The sequence below is a fragment of the Natator depressus genome, chromosome 5 (genome assembly GCF_965152275.1).
Source record: "Natator depressus isolate rNatDep1 chromosome 5, rNatDep2.hap1, whole genome shotgun sequence".
In the NCBI taxonomy this organism is placed as follows: domain Eukaryota; kingdom Metazoa; phylum Chordata; order Testudines; family Cheloniidae; genus Natator; species Natator depressus.
In genome coordinates, this window is record NC_134238.1 from 127,625,718 (window position 1) to 127,649,118 (window position 23,401).

The following is a 23,401-nucleotide window of genomic DNA, read 5'->3' on the forward strand; positions in this document are numbered from 1 at the left end:
GGGACTCAGAATTTTGTTTGGCTTTGTCTACACTGGCAACTGAAAGACAAAACTTTTGTCGTTCAGAGGTATTAAAAAACACACACACACACACCCTGAAAGACAAAAGTTTTGTCCAGGACAAACACCAATGTGAACAGCGCGTTGTCGGCAGGAGCACTCTCCTGCTGACAATGCTAACGCCGCTTGTTGGGGGTGGAAGTTTTTTGTCGGCGGAAGAGCTCTCTCCTGCCGACAGACAGCGGCTACACTGCGCGCCTTTTAGCGGCACATCTGTAGTGGCACAGCCATGCTGCTAAAAGCTGCGTAGTGTAGCCATAGCCTTTATAAACAGTGTGATTAATAGCTGATTAAGATAAGAAAGGGCTGTTAGGAGGTTTCCTGAAGTTAAATGATCTGTTCCAACCATGGTGAACTGCAAAAAGGAAGTAGCCTAAATGATAGAAAGTAATTGTAGATTTTTTTCTACAATTGTTTCAATTGTTGGATTCAAGAGGTAGTAACAAAGTTACGAATATCTTTTTTGAGAAGATCACTGATTTTTTAGACAAAGGAAATGCAGTAGATCTAATCTACCTGGATTTCACTAAGGCGTTTGATACAGTTCCACATGAGAAACTGTTAGTTAAATTGGAGAAGATGAGGATTAATATGAGAATAGCACAGCGGATAAGGAACTGGTTGAAGGGGAGACTATAATGGGTCATACTGAATGGCGAACTGTCAGGCTGGAGGGAGGTTACTAGTGGAGTTCCTCAGGGATCAGTCTTGGGACTAATCTTATTTAACATTTTTATTACTGACCTTGGACAAAAAGTGGGCGTGTGCTAATAAAATTTGCAGATGACACAAAGTTGGGAGGTATTGCCAAGACACAGGAGGACCGGAATATCCTACAAGAAGATCTGGATGACCTCATAAACTGGAGTAATAGAAATGGGATGAAATTTAATAGTGCAAAGAGCAAAGTCATGCATTTAGGGACCAACAACAAAATTTTTTGCTATAAGCTGGGGACGTATCAGTGGGGAGTGACAGAGGAGGAGAAAGACCTGGGTATAGTGGTTGATCACAGGATGACTCTGAACCGTCAATGTGATGAGGCCGTGACAAAGGCTAACATGGTCCTGGGGTGCATCGGGGAGGTATTTCCAGCAGAGCGAGGGAGGTGTTGGTACCAGTGTAGCAGGCCCTGGTGAGAGCTCCCCTGGAGTGGTGGGTGCAGGTCTGGGAGTCTCCCACGTTTAAGAAGGGTGGATTCCATGGGAGTTTTGCCGTTGACTCCACTGGGAACAGAGTGAGGCTGATGAAGTTGATTCTTTTTCTCTAACCTGCTGGTTCCCTCTAGTTGCTGTCTGCAGAAATGGCATCAGGCGAGTAACATGCTCTTCGAGAGCAGCAGAGCTCCATGTTTCCCCATGCAGAATGGTCAGATTCAATCCAAATTAGCCCACATATAAGACACATTTATTTTAAATTACGGTAGGAAAAAAGCTTGTGTAAACTCACTGCAGAGTTACGAGGCGAAGCTTACTGCACCCAGTCAAACTCGTCAAGAAACCGCAGAGTCAAGTCCTGTTGTTGGCTATGTGGCAATAACCCCCATTGACTCTATTCAGGTTGCACTCCTGGGACTGAGAATATAATTGGCCTCGTGATCACATCCTCAACTGGTGTAAGAGCTATAGACTTCCCTGGAGCTGGGTTGATTTACTCCAGCTGAAGTCTACCAAGCTACTGCTGTCTGTGTTCCAGGCCTGAATCTGGTTTGCATTAGCTTGTCCGCTTCTTGAGCCGCATAGTGGATGGACTCTCTCCCTCTCACTGCCCTGTAGATAATGCAGTGTGTCTCCCTGCTCAAAGCCTTGGCTAGTTATAGTCTGCTGAAATTCTGCTTCGCAGACTGGCATACAGCCAGGGCAACATCTCATTCACCTATGTATAAAACAGCATTTATAGAGCCACATTGGCTCACTGGCTTACACCCATCAAATGTATCAGTCTCCTTGTGTAAGATCCCCAATACACAAAGAAGTGATTATATTAATCTCCTGGAGTCTCCAGAAATACTAGGGGTGAAATTCTGGCCCTATTAACTTCAGTAGGGCTAGGATTCCACCCAGGACATCTTTCTAAAAGACACTGGGCTTGATTCCATAGCAAGGAAGAAAAATTCCCTCCACTGAGGGAATTGCTGGGGGGAATTCTCTGGCCTGTGCTAAGCAGGAGATCAGCCTAGATCAGGGGTGGGCAAACTAGGGCCCGTGGGCCAGATACAGCCCCTCGGGGCTTTGGATCCGGCCCGTGGGATTGCCACCGCCGTGGGCTCTGCGCCGCTCCGGGAAGCAGCCACACCACATCCCTGCAGCCCCTGGGGGTGGGGGTGGGGTGGCAGAGAGTGCCACACGCTGCTCGTGCCTGTGGGTACCTCCCCCAAAGCTCCCATTGGCCAGGAATGGGGTATCATGGCCAATGGGAGCTTTGGGGGAGGTACCCACAGGTGAGGGAAACACACGGAGCCCTGTGTGGCCACCCCACCCCCAGGGGCCACAGGGACGTGGTGTGGCCGCTTCCTGGAGTGGCGTGGCGTGGGGCTGGGGCAGGCAGGGGGCCTGGCCTGGCCCCGGTGCGTGCCGCTGCCACCCCGGAGCGCTCTAGGTAAGTGGCGCTGGGCCAGAGCCTGAACCTCTCCTGCACCCCATCCCCCAACTCCCTGCCCTGAGCCCCCTGCCGCATCCCGCACCCCTCCTGAACCCCAACTCCCTGCCCTGAACCCCCTGCCACACCCCGCACCCCTCCTGCACCCCAACTCCCCGCCCTGAGCCCCCTGCCGCATCCCGCACCCCTCCTGAACCCCAACTCCCTGCCCTGAACCCCCTGCCACACCCCGCACCCCTCCTGCACCCCAACTCCCCGCCCTGAGCCCCCTGCCGCATCCCACACCCCTCCTGAACCCCAACCCCCTGCCACACCCTGCACCCCAACTCCCTGCCCTGAACCCCCTGCCACACCCCACACCCCTCCTGCACCCCAACTTCCTGCCCTGAGCCCGCGCTGCATCCCGCACCCCTCCTGCACCTCAACCCCCTGACCTGAGCCCCCCCTGCACTCCACACCCCTCCTGTACCCTAACCCCCTTCCCTGAGCCTCCTCATACACTCCCCACCCCTCCTCTGCCCCAACCCCTTGCCCTGAGCCCCTTCCTGCACACCGCACCCCCTCCCACACCCTGCACTCTGCCCCCGCACCACAACCCCCTGCCCCGGCCCTGCAAGCAATTTCCCCACCCAGATGTGGCCCTCGGGCCAAAATGTTTGCCCACCCCTGGACTAGATGGTCTTAATGGTCCCTTCTGGCCTTAAGTAGAATGATCATAATATACATAGATGTTATTGGAGCCACAAAAACTGTTCTGGGAAGTGTTTAAGAGCCATGGGGATGGTCCAGACGGAGGTGGCTGTGGGTGTGTTTCCTCCATTCAATAACTGTGGGTACTTTGCATCTTCTGGCTTCTTCATTAATATTCACAATCGCCTGGTGGCCTCCCACCATTGTTCCCTGTAATAAGCCTGTTCACGCTCCCCTCTGCAAATTATGTATTTTAAAAGAATCTGTTCACGTGACTCTGTTTAGCACAGTCAGTCATTTCTGTGGGAATTTCACTCTGAGGCCTTCTTGTAATTTGATTTTTGCCATGAAGGGCTTTAATATGGGCTTTATATTTTGACAATGTCAGGAGGTCTCCTTAGCCCTGTCATGTTATATTATTATTATTTTTGCTTGGGGAGGCCCAGAGGAAAGTAAAATGTGAATGCCCAAATCCTGCCTCCACGTGTATGTGTGGGGCTCTCAGTGAAGTCAATAGGAACCACGTGTGGACATCACACAGCCCACTGTGCTGTTTGACAACTCTGGGCCAGAATTTTCAAAAGAACTCAGCTCCTACACAGACAATCAAAACAATGGGCAGATTTTCAAAAGCAGTCAGCATCAACCTGCATAGCTCTTCGGAAAGTCAGGTCACCTATTCTGATGCCTAAGGGAGAATGAAGCCCTCTTGAAATTTCTGGCCCAGGCATGGAAAGGAACTGCCTATTCATGGAGTGCAGGAGAGTTAACTATAACTTCAGCAGCTGGAGGGAAGATTGACAGACTACCTCTGCCTTGCAGATGCTCAGTATAAGCTGCTGAGTACTTGTGAAAGCAGTTGCAGTGTTGCCACTCTAGTGATTTTATGGAGAGTCTTTGGACATCCAGTGTTTCTTTAAAGCCCCAGATTTTGGAGTCATGTGATTAGGTCTGAATCTGTTCCTTTTGTGGTTTCTGTAAAAAACAACAACATACGTTTCTAGTTTTGCAGAGAGCACCTTGAAATTGTGTGCCCTAAACTGGAAGGTGAATATAGAACCAAAAATACATTATTTAAAATCTCATGATTGTCTTAAGGGCCTGGCTCTCGTGACTTTTGAGTGCTTGGGGTTGGTAATACTGCAGCTCTATGCTCCCCCAAAACATTGCAAACTGTGGCCTCCGTTCAGGAAAGCACATAAATATATCCTTATATCTAGTCTTATTCAGGGCAACACTTATGCCTGTGTTTTAATCCCACTGACTTCAACAGGATGTAAGCACATGCTTAAAATTAAGCATGGACTAAGTGCTTTCTTGAATTGAGCTCTATGTGTTTTTAAATAGTTGTAGCTCTGTGATGTGGGGAATACAACACCTTGCTGAGAATTCTTCACAGCTACGGGGGTGGAGTTAGTGGGAAGGCTGAGGGGGTGACATTTCATGAGGCTTTACGAGTTAATCATTGTTTTAGTCCATATATAACACTGTGTCATAAGAGTTTTCTCTCCACGGATAGTGTTAGTGAAAACAGTTCAAATAATAATTCTGGTCTTTTTAAAAGTAAGTGGCTGCCATAAAATCTGTAGTTTTCAGACTTGAATGGCCTATTTCTAAAATATTTAGGACTGATTCTGATCTCATTCATGCTGGTTCTACACTTGCAGAATTCTACTGGTTTAACCTGATTTGCACCAGTGTAAGTGGGAGAAGTATCCAGTCCCAAGAGTGAAGAAAATATAAATTGATTTATATTTTTTTGGTCGGGGGGAACCTAATGTTGAACTAGAATGTCCCCAAAGGCCTGGCATTTTTGTTTAGCAGCGCTTGGAGCAACATGACGCATAGGACATATTACAAGCTCTGTGATCCAATGACCTCCAGTTTATACACCTTCACCCTTCGTTGCCTCAAGGGAAAGGGAAAAGCTTGTCATGGCACATTAACGTGAAAGCTGTGCCTGGAAGTGGCTCCAGGGAGAATTACAACCATGGAGCTTTCTTTACAAAATAGCCCTTGAAATAGTTCCCTGGGAGGAGAGAGTTAGAACTCTTCTCTTGTGAAGAAAGGGAAATAATATATTGATATGATTTTTTTTCTCTGAAGCATTTATGGCTAGATTCACCCAAACACCCTCCAGAAGTTGGAAGTTATGGCTGCCGGCCAGTCCCAGCATGGGCTGTTGCCTTCCTGGACCTCCCATGCTGAGGTTTAAGCTCCTTCTGCTGGGGAAGATGGCTCAGGGTATGCACTGAGGGCCTGATCCAAGCCTATTGAAGTCAGTGGAAAGACCATGGCTGACTTCAGTGAGCTTTGGATCAAGACCTAAGGCCCTAATTCGGCAAAAATGTGCTGAAGTCCCATTTGCTTTGCATATACATTACCCCCTTCAGCAGTAGGGCTGGTGGGACTTATGCATCAGCATAAGAGCTTTGCCGAGTTGGGCCTAAGTCAACACATCCCTTGGCCATACTTCCTGTGGCCCTGCATGGCCAGCAACACCTGCCTTTTTGGATCTGCACTGGCTCCCTGTTGCCCCTTCCAATCTAGTTGAAGGGAGACTGTAACCAGTTCCCAGCTGCCCTCTGTAAGGGGAAGGGGCTTTTTCCAGGGATGATGCCGGAAGAAACTGGCCTGGACTCTGGGCTGAATTTGAGCCCCCGTCAGCACTGTAGAGGGGATGTCTGAAACTGCAAATGCACTTTCTGAAAGTCTGTAGTGAGACAAAGCTGTAGATGGTATCTGAGAAATCCCTTGTTTTGGTGACAATCCAAATTGGCCAGGGTGTATCAAATCCGTGTATCGTGTGTGTGCCCATGTCTGTGACAGCCCCTACTCCTGACAACATGGGGAATGGTGAATACTACAGACAGTTTCTCCAGCTCTTCCTAGCTCCCGGTTTGGATGCAGCAGGTATTCTTGGAAACGACTCAGCTCTCACACCAGACTTGGAAAAGAAGCATATGCAGTCTTGGGACTCACCATTCTAGGAAAGATGTTAGGAGGAAAATATGAAGATGCAAGGAAGGGTAATTAGAATGGGGACTGAACTGGAGGATAGGGAGCTAACTTTTAGAGTTCTCTGGAAAAGAAGGCTCAGGACATGCATGATCGAAGCAGTGACATCCTGCCAGTAACTTAACACATAGCTCCTGCAAAAATGTTCCTCTTTTGTGATAAACTCCACATATCGGGGGTGGATGTGCTGCAGAGGGGAGTGAGGCTTTGTGGTATGTGTTCCTTGCTTTCCCCATTTAAACAAAACCACTTGCTCATAACCATAACCAAGGAATGAGGCAACTCCACTTGGCAAACTTATCCAAAGCTGCATTTGGTTAGAAGTATTTCTCTGTTGTCCCTAAAAGGTATGCCGGCAGCATTGCAGTGTGTTAACTTGTGTCACTTTCGAGGAGGGAAAAGACCTTGGGATGCAGCCTGGGGCTTCCTCCCTCTCCTACAACAACTTGTTGAGTACCTGCTATTCAGTGCAAACTCCTCCATCCCAGAGGAGAGTGCTGCCTTCTTCAGGGTCTTCTGGAACCCTCGCAGGTTCATTGTCTCTGGCAGAGAAGGTTCAGCTGTGCCCAGCCAGGGGGTTAACTCCCCCACAGGTTGGGAATGCACCCCATGTGGGAGAATGTTAATGACTGGCTCCCAGGAGTCTATAATAGCTAGAAGTGAGGGGAAACTAGGCTGCTATTTAGATCTGGACTACTGTGTTCCTTGAATACAAATATCAAGTGGATCTGAATATCCATCTCAGCCTCTCCATTCTTTCTCAGTGTGCCCACCTCCCCAGTCTTCACAGCACCCTCTCCCTCCAGAAGGCCCCATATTCCCTACCCTCCAAACTTGGGTTGTCCTCTGGGAAGGGGGTGGCCATTCTCGCCACATCTCCCGTGTCTTTGTGGGGAACTAGTGGTCCCCTCTTTGGAGGGAAGAGAGTAGGGTGACTCCCCCTTGAATCCCAAGTATATTCGCTGCAGGGATGTGACCCACCCCCATTCTTCTGCAACCTGACCAGGAAACACCTGGCCTGCACTGGCTGTATAACTCTGGGTCTAACACAGTGCACTCGGCCGCTGTCAGCATCAGAAATCCTAATGGTGCTTGCAAGGGGTTCCAGTTCCCCTGAACATCTCCAACTTCTTATGTGTGTCTGAGAACAGCCCTTCCAGAATCATCAGCTGCAACCGACCCAGGCTTTGGATCGTGGTATCCTCCTGTTCATACACAAGTGCTGCCCAATGTGGAGAAAAAAGGCCACCTGTCATTGCCATCTTTGCCAGAGCCAATCGAATATATTATACAGGCCCAAGCCTATTAAAAACCTTACATGCCTGAGTAGCCCTATTGATTTCAACAGCATTAATACTATTCCTGCGAGTAAGGATTCTATAGGATCAAACTGAGACCTTTGTGAATCAGGGCCTTTAAGGCTCTCGTTGACATCAAAGAGAGTTAACAAGCTTAAAGTTAGGCACTTGCTTTTGGTACCTTGCTGAATTGGGGCCGAAAAGAACAGTTAAGCCAAAGACATTTTCATTGCACTAAAAAGCTGATGATTGAGGATTGCCTACCACCAAATCTGTTCCTTTCTGGAACAACCACCTGCATCACAAATCTAGCCACTTCATAGCCCATCTTTTTCTAGAACATCCAACAAGGACAGGGTGTAGGCTTTGAAAACTCATCTGAAACATGGCACCAGTCTACCTGTGCTGTAGGCAATTCTCTGAAACTCCCCCTGGTACTTTTTAAAAATGTCCATGGGACTGGTGCAAACAAATGAAGAAACCATCCAGCTGTTTCCCAGAAGTGTTTCCGGGGTGGAAGCATTCCTAAAAATATTATTGATTGATTTGGATTTTTGTGAACTACAGTAAGTCAGCAGCCCCTTCAGGGCTCTGGGTACCCTTGATGATCTGAAATATGCTAACAAACAGATCCCCCGGTTACTCCTGATCAAATCAAATAGCCAAGCGACACATAAACATAACAAGAACTAATGGACACCTGCACCAGAATGTCCCTGCCAAGCACCCAGCTCTTCATGGACAAAGGAGCCCTGCTGAAGGCTGCTAAACTTGGGCAGTTATGCACCCGGGAAGGAATCAAGTTCCAAAATCAAGAGCCTTAAGTGAAAATGCCCTGCTGGCTGCCCTCTATTTCTCCAAAATCACCTCAGCTGAGGTGCCCCCTCTGATCTTCACTGTCAAATCCTGTCAGGAGCTGAGCCTTCTCAATGGTCATTAAAGTCAACAGGAGTGGAAGATGCTCAGCAACTCACAGGCTCATAGGTTGGGAGGACCCAGGCCATTTAGGGCTTTGTCACGGGGTGGCAATTCACCCCTGTGGCACCTCCTGCTGGTCTCTCAGGGAATTAGCTCTTCCAGCCTCCAGAACACCCTCTGCAGGCCAGTGTCCCGCTTGCCACTGCCCCCCCACATCCCTCCCAGACCCCAGTGCCCCTTTCCCTGGGGTGCTGCCCCCTGGCAGTACCCCCACAGATCTGGGTCTCCCCCTCCCAGGGGAACTCCCACTCACTATGCCCACCTCTCCTCAGTCTTTGGCTACTGCCAGTCACCATTGAGCCCCCGCACACTGGGGAGGACTGCAGTGTATAAGCTAATCATCACAGGTAAGGGGGGGTTGGACCTGCTGCCTCTGCCTACCCATGGGCTGCCCTGTTGCAACCCCAGTACCCTGTCTTAGGCCATCTGCCCTGCTTCACCTCTGGTACACTTCCCCAGCAGCCAGGCCCATCTCCCTCCACAGCTAGAGGAGACTCTATTTGCTCCTGGCTCACTGCCCTCTTATAAGGGCCAGCTGAGCCCTGATTGGGGCATGGCCACAGCTGAGTCTGCTTCCCACAATCAGCCCAGGAACTGCTTGCTCCCAGCCACAGCCCTCTCCTGGGCTGTTTTAAGCGCTTTAAGGCCGGAGCGGATGACCACCCCGCTACAGGCTTTATATAACAAAAATGACGTCCTGAGAGAGTACATACATCAGTTAGCAAATGACAGCAAAGAGGGTCAGGAGAGAGCCCTTAAAACTGAGAGGCTATTGGAATGTGTGTCTGGAATCCAGGAGCTTATCCATGTAGCGGTGCATCTTGTTTTAATTGCTTTCTTTGTTCACTAAGATCTGAGCTTCCTTTGCTGGCGTCTCTATCTTGTTGCGGTCTCTGTGATATAACAGACCAGACTGTCAGGGCGCCTTCCCAGTGCGTGAATGGGGATCTGGGAATGGAATTACAGGGCAGGGTTTCAGCCAAAAAGACAAAGTACATCACAATAAACACCCATGTTTGGAGACTAAAAGGCTTTCAGGGGCACCATTGTTCGAAATGCTGGGGCAGATCCTCAGCTGCTGTAAACTGGCTTAGGTCCCTTGAAGTCAACATCAGTAATGCTGATTTACACCAGCTGCGGATGTGGCCCATTATTCTTGGGAACTAGGAAACACTTGTCATAAATGTCATGAAGATCGGGGGAATAAATAGCAACAGCTACTCAGAACAGTGAGAGTAATAAGTGAAATATAATAGCTTCCTCTAATCAGTGCCAACAATACGTACATTGGAGAGAGATCCTCCAAAGCACTAGGAACTTGTTCCCCTCTCCATCACACCTAAATAAATCAGGAGTAACTCTGCTGAAGTCAGAGGGAGACTGGTGTAATGTGAGAGGAGAATAGGCCCTAGAAATCTAGGCCTGGATTCTCAGTCACACTAAGGCCCCTTTGCTCTGTTCTGGCAATTCAAAAGGAGCTTTAACATGAGCGTATAAGCAGTGTCAAGGGGCCTTCACATACATGAGATTCAGGCCAATAGTGCCTCAGGGAACTGGACTCTTCTCCCCCTGGAAATTGTTTCTTTAATCCGGACATGCCAGCGTACGAACAGAAGGACCTCCGCATGACTGCTCTGCTCACTACAAAGCGACGGATGGGTTTTCTCTTTCCAGTCTTCCTCTCTTCCCTGTTGTTCCATGGAGAAACCTATGGAACCAACAGGGGAAACTGACGAAGGCCCAGATCCTGCAACCACATCCCATGGGGCTCTGTGTAGGGGCAAGGGTGCAGCTGGGCCCATCTGATTACGCGTTTGGGGCCTGACTACAAACAAATTGCTGCTAATGCACTAAGTAAAGCTGCTGAAATTTTAAAAAAGAGAAGAGGATTTCCTCCTATAGCGACTGGTTATTCCTAGGAACAATTTCGGAAACGAAGGCGTGCCCCTTTAAGCCCCCGGAAGCTGTAGAGCTTTGTTTTTGCTTCCAGACTGGAACATGCACAGTTACAACGGCTAACAAAATCTGCGATCACGCACCAATTAACCTGAAGACTTCCTGTTCATTTAAATGCATAACAGGAAGTGGGGTCTGTGCTGTATTCCACTCAGTAGTGGACATTTATTAGCATTTGTTACTAGAGGTCAACAGATTTAGACTGACATCAGGGCCCAGGGGACTCGTGTATTAAGTGCACAAGCCAGGTACTGAGCTGAATGGCTGACCTTAGCCTAGGTAATGCTCTTGAGGGTTTCCAGAAAACTCCCTAACGTCACTTGCTGCTTCCTGATAAAAGATGGAGTGCACAGAAGCTGCTTGTTAAGAGCTACTATTACTGACAGCTCCTGGGAGCAACCCAAACAGATGGAAACCTTAAGAGCAGTCATTACAATTAAAGGAGGCCAGCAAGCTTTGCTGTTCCTGTTTAAACTGCAGCAAGCTTTGCTGTTCCTGTTTAAACTGCAGCAGATGCTTTGATTAGACCTGTGTGACTCGGCATTCCTGCTGAACTGTTCCTTCCCATTTCCATCAATGCTTTTAGGGTTTCCCTCCAGGCCAGACCTGGAGCTGCAATTGCTTAGCTGTTTTTGGGATTCGGCCACATTTCCGTACTGTCACCATATAAATAATGACAGAAGAAAATCTTCCTCCCTTTCACTCCTCTATCCCCTTCGTGGGATGATGTATGGAGCCGGAGACTATGGGCCTGATGAAAAGCCCATTGAAATCAGACCCTGGATTGACTCATGTGGGCCTCAATCTTTATTTAACCAGTCCTCTGTACAGGTACATTGTATGTAACACGTTAACCCAGGGTGGGTCTTTGGCTCCCTCTAGTGGCTACACTGAGTGAGAAGTTTGAGTCCACTTCTGCCTTTAAGTTCCTGGATCTGGATTTTTGGATCAAGCAGTAGACTCATCATGTTCCTGGGTTTAGTCTCTCCAGGCAGCCTGTCCACGGGTGTCATTACAAGCTATGGGAACTAGAGCTGCTGTGGATATGAGAGTCACAGGACGAGTTTCCACAGCTGGCATGTACGCATAACCCATATTAACCCAGTGTCGCTCTTCATCATTTGGGAGCATTTCTGAAAGATAAAGCTGCGGGTGGAACAGCTGCCTGTTCCGTAGGGGCTAGTGAGCAAACCCCACCCATGAAAGGATTTGCAGGAAATCTTGTCAGCGGAAACTCTCCATGGTTTCCTCTCCCCTAGGCTCTCCTGTATGTTTGGGTGCTCTGGCTCCGTACGAAGCTTGACTGAAGAGCTGTGCATGCAGCCATGTGGACAAACAGCTGCTGGAGCTGTCGTTTCCCTGGTATCCAATAATACCCATATTCTAAGTTGCCTTTCCGCCTGCCACTGCTGAGATTGAGGTGACTTAAATCCACTGACCATAGTCTGCAGTGCTCCAACCACAGTGCCCCCCAGGCTGCTCCAACTTTGGGCCTGGTGCCTCAAAGATCCGATGCCTAACTAGAGCAAGGAACACTCCGTATGTGTTCCCCAACGGCCCCTCAGTGGAACACCCCTCAGCACAGGAAGTGGGGTGAGGCTGGCAGAACAGCTGGAGCAGAAGAGGTCAGCTGCAGCGCAGCAGTCTGGCTATTCTGAACGGCTGAAATAACCCGGCTGAAGGCAGCTTGTGTGGCTATTAAGAAATCCTCCCCAAACGTGCTCCAGGGACTGGTTCACCAGAAGTACAGCCTGAATGCTGACACCTTCATCTCCCAGCCCTGAAAAAGAGCTCTGTGTGAGCTTGAAAGCTTGTCTCTCTCACCAACAGAAGTTAGCCCAATAAAAGATATCACCTCACCCACCTTATCTCTCCAACACCTTCATTAGAACTAACAGTACTGCTGCTTTAAAAACCCCATCTGCGTGAATGCTTTGCAGACTAGCAAACATCCAATTTCCCTTTGCCCTCTTATAGGTGTCTTCCTTAGAGGCTCTTCAGTAAAGTGCCCTTAACACAGTGTTACGTCCAAAGAGTTGTACAGTATTTGGGCTTGTAATCAATGTTTAGGGTTTTTTAAAGCACTTTGTTCTGTTCTTAAAAGTTTCAAAAGTAATAAAGAGGGTTGCAGGGAGAGCTGTATGAGAGAGAACTGTGTATGTGCCTTTAGAGATAGGACACCAGCTACTGGCACATAAAGATATGTTAGCATTGTTCATAAGTTAGTAGGTTCAATAACAATGTTGCGAGGCCGTGCATATAGTTTCCTGAAGCTAGCTCTTAAGATGCTGCAGTGTTGCCAATTCTCATGATTTTATTACAAGTCTCACAATATTTGGTTCTTTCATCCAAGCCCCAGCTCCTGGAGCCATGTAATCCTGTGAGAATCTTCAGTTTTGGTTTTAAAAAAGCAAAGGAAGTTCCTAGCCCTTGCGGGTGCAGAGAAACCTGACCCCTAAAAGCTCAAATACCAGACAGTGAATAAAATGAACCTCTAATTTCTTATTTCTTAAAATCTCATTGTTCTTCAAGCAGTCTCGTGATTTTGGGGGACCTGCCTTCTGACGGAGAGGGTGACACAGGCAGGGGGCTGGAACAATTTGTATAGTGTGTGTGTGGGGGGGAGGGGGTTGAGAGCCATTGAACCAAACTGTAAACCCTGAATCTATGATACCTTAGAGACTAACAAATTTATTTGAGCATAAGCTTTGCTGTAGCTCACGAAAGCTTATGCTCAAATAAATTGGTTAGTCTCTAAGGTGCCACAAGTCCTCCTGTTCTTTTTGCGGATACAGACTAACACGGCTGCTACTCTGAAACCTGAATCTATGATGTAAGCCATGTCAAGACAGAGGGTGCGGCAGCACCCTCAGCACCGCTAGTTCCAGCACCGATGGACACATGTGGCATCAGAAGCAAAAGAATTTGCCCAGCTTTAATTCTTCAGTGCAGCTGGCCAGAGGCATTTGGCAGTGGCTGCAAGCAACTTCCCACTCCCTTCTGCAGCCAGTTCTTAATGGTAGCCACTCACGCCCCATTGCCCTGCTTGATGCTCATCACCTGAGGAGGGACGACTCAGTTGTGTCTTAGATTTCAAAAGCCTCTTTGAGCCCAGGCAATATTCAAAGGTACATTTGAAAAAGTAAAACAAAGCTTTCCACGCTTCAGAAACAGCTTCAAGGGATTTGTGTTTAGAGGAGTGACAGCCACAACAGAGGCAATTGCAAAATCCCTGCCAACCTACCCCTGGGAGTACTGCACTTTCCATGGGATATCGCTGCTGCTGAGGCTGACCAAAAGCAAAGGAGCATGTTTATTTGCAGTGGATGGACCTGTCTCTTTCTGTGTGCAACATCTGTGAATGATCAGCATCAGAATTCAGTCTGATTGCTGGATAGCTAACAAATCCAAGTTGAAACATCTGTGTCAGACATGCATCGCTGCTGATCCATCTACAAAACACATCATACACCAGTTGATTGACTCAGGGTGTGTTGTGTGGGATATCCAGTAGGAAAAGAGAAATTCCATAGCACAGTTATGGAGGGGTTTTTTCCCTCCTTCTCCTTGGCTCTTTTTTTAGTTCCTCTCTTCACATTTCTGCTGCTTATTTTTCTTGCATGCTATGGTTATGGTGTTGAATATGCATAAGAAAATAAAAGCTTGACTTTCACAAAGGCAGACACAACTGCGCAAGTGGGGAAAAAAATTCACATGCCCCATTTGTGTGTGCAATTACCATGATTGTGAGTGCAAATGGGATAGTCGTGAAATGACACCAGGAATGGATTTGGCCTGTTGGAAGGAATATTGTAAAACATAAGAGACTAAGGAATGTCTGCATTTGAGATGGGAGGCATGATTCCTAGTCCGCATAGATGTATCCACATTAGCACCAAAAACTAACAGTGTCTGCAGCAGCTTGGGCTAGTCACCCGAGTATATATCTGGGAGTCAGGCAGAATTGTACCAGAATTGGGGTAGCTAGCCCAATTGGCTGTGTGTGCCGCATCTGACACACTGCTAGTTTTAGGGCCTAACTTGAGCAGGGCTGAGGCAGGTATGTCTACATGAGCTGGGATTCACACCACCCAGCCCAAATACTGATTACCTCAAAAGAGTATAGGGTGTCCCTCACATTGTATTTCATTTGAAGGTGAAATAGCATCGCACTGAGCCCAGCTGAGATAGTGTAGTCTATTATTAAATGCACATCACTGTAAAATAGCGTCATGGGATTCAATATTCATTGTAGTGCTTTGACTCTTGCTCACATTTGTTTTGCTCTCAGATGGAAGGTTGTTTTTTCTCCCTTTACAGTGTTGCTAACTCTCACGATTTTATTGCGAATCTTATGACACTTGGTGCATTCTTTAAAGCCCCAGCTCCAGGAGTCATGTGAATACATGAGACTCTCCGCTTTCATTGTTTTAAAAAGTACGTCTCTAGCTCTCCTGGCTGTGGAGATAAGCTATAAATAATAACCCAGGTGTACCCCCAAAAGATTCAAAAGACAGAAGGTAGATCAAAAAGAAATCAAAGTGGGTTTTTTTTAGTTTTATGATTTTCATTATTTTTAAGCCAATCTCATGATGTGGGGGCCCCTGTTTCATAATTTTTGAACACCTGGGATTGGCAAGCCTGTCAGTATTGCAAATTCAGCCTGGTCTCTGAGTTGGGCTCGGTTCTGTCTAGCTGGCATTTCACCACCAGTAAGAAGGATTCTGCCATTAGAATTTGGTGACCGGTTCTGTTGACAATACATAAGAAAGGAAAGAACTCGGTTCCCTCTCTGAGCTGGTTGGGCTCTCTGGGCTGCTATGGGGAGTAGTAGAAATGTGTTTTTTGTCAGTGTTAGAGGTAGATGTGACTCTGAACACATACAGGGAGCAGGTGGATTGAATAAGAAGGTATCAATTTTGCATAGTCACTTTTCTGACCATAATTGCTGTTGCTGGCTATGGGCTGGAAAATATCTGGCTCACTCTGAACTCCTCTTGAGCTGATCATGTGGTACACCCACTTCTCATAGTACCTGGGATTCAAAGGGCGGCTTCTCTCTGGCCGCGAAGAGTAGATCTACTGCTAAGACTCCCCCATTTCTGAGAGAGTAAGAGGACACAGTGGGGAATGAAGGGCCAGTGGAAGGCTGGGGCCATGTTAGAGAGCGTAGACCCTCACGTATGGCACCCGGCCTGATCTTTGGCCTGAGCACGGCAGTCGCCCAGCACCGAAGCAGGCTGGCAGTTTGGTATATTTTCTGTCGGTGCTCTCGTCGCACCATCGTCAATGTCACGTGCAGTCAAGAAGAATTTAATTGCACAGGATTGTGGCTTCCCATAAAAGGAAACAATAAATGGACTCCTATGTATTATATGATAGAGGCTAGAGAAAGATTTTTTTTTTCAGAGAATGGTCTCTTGTACTAAAAACTGAAGTGAGATGGGGGGGGAGGGGGGGAATCAACCTACAGTAGAAGTAGAACTGATTCTTAACAGGGTGCTTCGGAAAGGGTTCCGTGTGTCAAACCCAAATTTGGGCCAGTTCCATGATCAGATTAGCAAATCTGTAGAACCTCATAAAGAAAAGCATAGAAGTGAAGCTGCCCTTTCTCTGTGGTACTGTCATACTAATGCCTAGCTCTTATAACATTTTCATTCATAGAACTCAAAGCACTTTACAAATTAGCTACATTTTACAGATGGGGAAACTGCGGCACAGAGAGCTGACGTTACTTGCCCAGGGTAACCTAGGAGGCCAGTGGGAGAGCTGGGATTACAACTAAGGTCCCCTGAGTCCTAGGCCTTTTCTCTGTCCACTAGCCCACACTGCCTCATAATAAGAATAAACTGAAGGTTGTTTCTTTGACCTCTGCAGGAACAAGGAGGAAACTTGTGAAAGGAAAGCACCCCCCAGAACATCTCCTTTTGTTTTGCTGTACGTTCTCCCTCCTTCTTGCAGAGTTTGGTTGCCGTGTAGTAAAGATGAGATGGATAAAGCATGTCTCGTGCTGGTTTCATAGAGCATGTATAACTGAGGATGAGGAAAACAACCAGAAAGCATTACAAATAATCTCAAGTATTGAAAGCTTGTAGCAATTAGTTTATTTTATGCACAAAGATGAGACTCGGACAGCTTGTTCAAAACTGAATGAGTCTGTCTTGCAAATAAAATGCAAGTGGCATGAAAGTACTTTGCTTAGCATTATGGCCATTGCCTGGGGATGACTACATGATCTAATGCAAACAGAAGAAAGCCAAGAATCAACTTTTAAGTAGCACCTATAAATTCCAAGATGTCAGACCATAAAACAGTTTTTAAGAACATGGCCATGAACTGACAAAAAGTGATAATGTACAAAATAATAAATATGAGCCTGTTACCCAGAAACACACACTTTTTTTTCCATTTGGAAACCTCAAACCAAGAAACAGGCCCTTAGTGTTGAAAGATTTTCTCTCTCTGGATATGTTTGCAAAAACACAACGTACAACTGTGTGAAAACGCTGCCCACTGCTTGGTGAATGTAGTACAAGAAGTCAGCAGGTGTAGCACTGGTAGTGAAGCAGTTCTGACCCTGTTGTTGTGGGAAGCTTTGTCAAAGCTTTTCAGATTTCTTTGAGAATTGGAAGCAAATGGCAGGAATAGCAAGGCATTACCAAAAACACAGCTAGTAACAGGGACTATGCTGAAATAAACTCCAGAGGCAATATTCCTCCCCAATGTAACACAGCTGGAGTTACATCAAAGCTGAGTTTGGCTCCAGGGCTTTGCTCTTGTTGCTGTTTGGAGGAGCGTGTACCAAATGAGTGCCATTTCGGAAAGGCTCAGTGCCTAATTAGGGTATGTTTTCACTGCCGAGTTAGCCCAGGTGATCGGTACCCAGGTGTGAGCAGCAACACTGCAAAGCCCAGCCCGCATCATAGAATCATAGAATATCAGGGTTGGAAAGGACCTCAGGAGGTCATCTAGTCCAACCCCCTGCTCAAAGCAGGACTGATCCCCAATTAAATCATCCCAACCAGGGCTTTGTCAAGCCTGACCTTAAAAACTTCTAAGGAAGGAGATTCTACCACCTCCCTAGGTAACGCATTCCAGTGTTTCAACACCCTCCTAGAGAAAAAGTTTTTCCTAATATCCAACCTAAATCTCCCCCACTGCAACTTGAGACCATTACTCCTTGTTCTGTCATCTGCTACCACTGAGAACAGTCTAGAGCCATCCTCTTTGGAATCCCCTTTCAGGTAGTTGAAAGCAGCTATCAAATCCCCCCTCGTTCTTCTCTTCCGTAGACTAAACATCCCCAGTTCCCTCAGCCTCTCCTCATAAGTCATGTGTTCCAGTCCCCTAATCATTTTTGTTGCGCTCCGCTGGACTCTTTCCAATTTTTCCACATCCTTCTTGTAGTATGGGGCCCAAAACTGGACACAGTACTCCAGATGAGGCCTCACCAATGTCGAATAGAGGGGAACGATCACGTCCCTTGATCTGATGGCAATGCCCCTACTTATACAGCCCAAAATGCCATTGGCCTTCTTGGCAACAAGGGCACACTGTTGACTCATATCCAGCTTCTTGTCCACTGTAACCCCTTGGTCCTTTTCTGCAGAACTGCTGCTGAACCATTCAGTCCCTAGTCTGTAGCGGTGCATGGGATTCTTCCGTCCTAAGTGCAGGACTCTGCACTTGTCCTTGTTGAACCTCATCAGATTTCTTTTGGCCCAATTCTCCAATTTGTCTAGGGCCGTCTGTATCCTATCCCTACCCTCCAGCGTATCTACCTCTCCTCCCAGTTTAGTGTCATCTGCAAACTTGCTGAGGGTGCAATCCACACCATCCTCCAGATCATTTATGAAGATATTGAACAAAACCGGCCCCAGGACCAACCCTTGGGGCACTCCACTTGATACCGGCTGCCAACTAGACATGGAGTCATTGATCACTACCCGTTGAGCCCAACAATCTAGCCAGCTTTCTATCCACCTTATAGTCCATTCATCCAGCCCATACTTCTTTAACTTGCTGGCAAGAATACTGTGGGAGACAGTGTCAAAAGCTTTGCTAAAGTCAAGGAACAACACGTCCACTGCTTTCCCTTCATCCACAGAACCAGTTATCTCATCATAGAAGGCAATTAGATTAGTCAGGCATGACTTGCCCTTGGTGAATCCATGCTGACTGTTCCTGATCACTTTCCTCTCCTCTAAGTGCTTCAGAATTGATTTCTTGAGGACCTGCTCCATGATTTTTCCAGGGACTGAGGTGAGGCTGACTGGCCTGTAGTTCCCAGGATCCTCCTTCTTCCCTTTTTTAAAGATGGGCACTACATTAGCCTTTTTCCAGTCGTCCAGGACTTCCCCCGATCGCCATGAGTTTTCAAAGATAATGGCCAATGGCTCTGCAATCACATCCGCCAACTCCTTTAGCGCTCTCGGATGCAACACATCCGGCCCCATGGACTTGTGCTCGTCCAGCTTTTCTAAATAGTCCTGAACCACTTCTTTCTCCACAGAGGGCTGGTCACCTCCTCCCCATGCTGTGCTGCCCAGTGCAGTAGTCTGGGAGCTGACCTTGTTCGTGAAGACAGAGGCAAAAAAAGCATTGAGTACATTAGCTTTTTCCACCTCCTCTGTCACAAGGTTGCCTCCCTCATTCAGTAAGGGGCCCACACTTTCCTTGACTTTCTTCTTGTTGCTAACATACCTGAAGAAACCCTTCTTGTTACTCTTAACATCTCTTGCTAGCTGCAACTCCAGGTGTGATTTGGCCTTCCTGATTTCACTCCTGCATGCCCGAGCAATATTTTTATACTCATCCCTGGTCATTTGTCCAATCTTCCACTTCTTCTAAGCTTCTTTTTTGTATTTAAGATCAGCAAGGATTTCACTGTTAAGCCAAGTTGGCCGCCTGCCATATTTACTATTCTTTCTATACATTGGGATGGTTTGTCTCTGTAACCTCAATAAGGATTCTTTAAAATACATCCAGCTCTCCTGGACTCCTTTCCCCCTCATGTTATTCTCCCAGGAGATCTTGCCCATCAGTTCCCTGAGGGAGTCAAAGTCTGCTTTTCTGAAGTCCAGGGTCCATATTCTGCTGCTCTCCTTTCTTCCTTGTGTCAGGATCCTGAACTCGACCATCTCATGGTCACTGCCTGCCACGTTCCCATCCACTTTAGCTTCCCCTACTAATTCTTCCCGGTTTGTGAGCAGCAGGTCAAGAAGTGCTCTGCCCCTAGTTGGTTCCTCCAGCACTTGCACCAGGAAATTGTCCCCAACATTCTCCAAAAACTTCCTGGATTGTCTGTGCAGTGCTGTATTGCTCTCCCAGCAGATATCAGGGTGATTGAAGTCTCTCATGAGAACCAGGGAATGCGATCTAGTAGCTTCTGCGAGTTGCCGGAAGAAAGCCTCGTCCACCTCATCCCCCTGATCCGGTGGCCTATAGTAGACTCCCACCACGACATCACCCTTGTTGCTCACACTTCTAAACTTAATCCAGAGACACTCAGGTTTTTCTGCAGTTTCATACTTAAATCACTGTGTCCTCACTGGTGCTGCGCTCCCCAGGGGCATTGCTGGAGGTATGTTTGTGCCGCAGTAACCTCAGATGCTATATCATTCTTTCCCAGTGAATTGTGGGAGAACTTGCCTGTCCAGCTGGGCATGCAAGGGGAATTGTGGGAAGGCACTGGAGGACTATCAGCACTTGAGTGGTTCAGCCTGTGTCCTTGCTGCAGACTGGGCAGGCTATCAGCCTGAATGAAAACTGCACCCGGGCTCACATCCTAGCCGGGCCAGCTAGCCTGAGCTGAAAGCAACACTTAGTGTAGGTAAGAGGTTTTTGTGTGTGGCTGGGAGGACCGTTGGGGCCAACACCCAGATAGGAGCCTGAGATAACTCTGCAGTGAAGTCATAGCTTCAGAGTCAGGACTGGGAACGTTAAAAACATTCCCTGCTCCAAGGCAAACTATGGCTCCAAAGAACAACCACCATTCAGCTGGCCCATCAAAAATGTGCTGAGCGTGCAAAGGAATATGCCGTGTTTGCACTGGATTTCATAAATGTACAACCTCTGCTTAAAGCAGCCTTTTCAGGAGGGGAGGTGAAGAGCTGCTGTGTCATCTCAGAAAGACTTTATAAGCTGTGGTTTTCTTAAATTCCTCTGGGAAAAGCCACAATAAAACAGAAAACATTCACAGGGCTCTGCCTGCCATGAGATCATGTCAACGCACAGTGTGTTGTGAAAAGCAAGGGGAGCTGCTACTGCTGCCATTAGATGTAGCTACAGGCACGGGGCTTGCTTCTTGTGGGAGAAATAGGTTGCAAAAGTGGCAATAAATTCAGCAGGCAACAGAGCCTTAACGTGGCCAGACTATTGAATGAAGTACTGGAACTATTCTCTGTGAAGTAAAGAGTTGTTTAAGTCAAACCACATGGAGGTAAGTTGATGCTTTACTAAACTTTTTCCTTCAAACTGAAATAAAAGTTACGCTGGTTTGTCGTAATCCATGTAAGAGCACATCTTTCCTTGACCTGGTGTGAGCCAAGACTTCACTGGTGGAATTGATCAGGCAGTAATTTAGCAGTGTCCGTTTTAAACAGGTAAGATGTATTGTCTCTGTGCTGAACCTTAACATGAGATTACTGTTGAGGACTCCTGGATATTTATTTCTATTGTATCTAATTAGAGTTTTCTTTGTCTTTATAACACTGAACCAGGAATATTACAGGAGCGGCCATGTAGTAAATAAATGGAGAAAATGTTTTGGGGCAAATACTAAGTCGCCAAATAAATTTTCCTATCTCCATTCCCAACCTACTGTGTGGCAACGTTTTGTTCCGACTCAGCCTTCTCGGGGAAGGCACCTTGTCTGTCGGTGTTTGTAAGGCAAAAAGCCTAACAGGGCCCCAATCTTGAACTCTTGGCTCTACAGTAATAAATAGCTAATAATAGCAGTGGCTTGTTTTGATGAACCTAATCGGCCTCTTCGGTTTTAATGTTTTTCAATATACATCTGTTTATAGATCTAGGGGGTAAAATTATTGGAAACACCTGAGTTTCATTTTCAACAGTGAATTAGGCACCTAGAAACCCAAGTCGTGTTGAAAGTCAGGTGGGACTTAGGCGCTTTTGAAAAGGTTACTCATAATGTGTCATGGTATATGCTAATTAGAGACATAGTGCAGGCTCTGGTGGTTACAGCAGAGGCCTGGGAGTCTGGTTGTACTCTGGGCTCTACCACTGTGAGCGATTGCAATTCACAACCACACCTTTTTTCTTCAACGTCTCCCTCTCTGAAATCCTACCTACCTCCAAGGGGCTTTGCGAGGATCAATCGTTTGATGTTTGTTTGCAAAGTGCTTTGAGATCACTGGACCAAAGGGCACTGTTTCAGGATGCGGAGGTACCATTTGATCACTGGCAATGAAGGGTTCATTCTCCTTAGTCTCCCTCCTCCCTTTGCATGGGTTCTCAGGGGAGGATAACCAGGTGGGTCTGGAGCCTGCAAGCCAGTCAGGTGCCCCAGGAGGAAGGCAGGAAACTTCTAGGAGTATTTGGTTGGGAGAGAGAAGGAAAGGGTTGGTTAGAGCCCGGAGGACTTCACACTTTGTGGCAGGACATGACAACACATAACTGTGTCTAATTGGACCATTAGGGGGAATTTCAGGAGGCAGGGTGTAATAACCATTAACACCTTGCCCATTAGGCAAGGTTCTGTGGTGACTGCAATGACCACAAGTGACAGTGACCTGTTACTATCTAACCCAAATGCCCACAACAAAATAAAACAAAGCAAGAGGTGGCTATTTTTATTGGTCCCGGCTCTTTAAGAAAAAGTACACAATGACCTCAACTTTCTGGAAGTATTTGATTTGTAATTTATGGGGACACACTGGCATGCTCCACGAGGAAGTGAAAGATCTTCCCTGCGTTTTGGGTTACAGTGATTCTGCCTGCAGGCCATTTTTAGAACTGTCTGGAAGCTTGTTTTGTGCCAGCACAGGAAGAATGTGTCACTGCTAAAATGAGCCATGTCATGGTCTCCAACACAGGCATATTAGCTGACTGTGATGAGTGAGTTGGCGGTTTTTCTTCTAGATGGTTTAACACAGACTAGAATCATTACCATCAAATTAACTCTTATGTTTCTTCTGTGACCATCTCAGAGAGCAGGTTTATATCTTCCTGAGTTCCCTCTAAATCAACATTTTCTGTACTGTGATCCCCAGGATACAGCTGAGAAATGTTTTGGGGACATACCCCGCTCCATCCTAGCTCCACATCTAGCCCTAAAGAAAGGGGAGTTGGTCCTGATCTCCCCGGACCTCTCTGTGATCCCCAGGTTGAGGAGAGTCCATGCTTTAGGTCATTTAGTTTGGCTGGGACAGTCCCCTTTTTCAGCTCTGTCCCAGCCATCCCTACTTATTCACCAAAACTGGGGTATTTGTTTCGGCTGCAAGGCAGAGCGGAGAGCAGCGGCTGAGGCCCCAGGGTCAGCTGAAGACAGTGCTGCCCCCCAGGAGGAGAGCAGAGAAATTTGCAGCTGGTGGACAGGATTGCCTTAAACTGACCCCTCCCCTGGGCAGCACAAAGCTTGGGGGGTTAACCCCAGCTCCAGCCGTGGGTGGCATGGGACTCAGGGGGTCAGCCCCAGCCATGGGCGGCTCAGGGATCGGTGGGTCAGCGTGGGTGATGAGGGGAGGACAGGTCTGGCGAGCCCTGTGCAGGGGGCGAAAGGGGGGACAGCTCCGTCCTCTTTTGAGTTTAAGAAATATAATCACTCTACATTTAGTGATGTG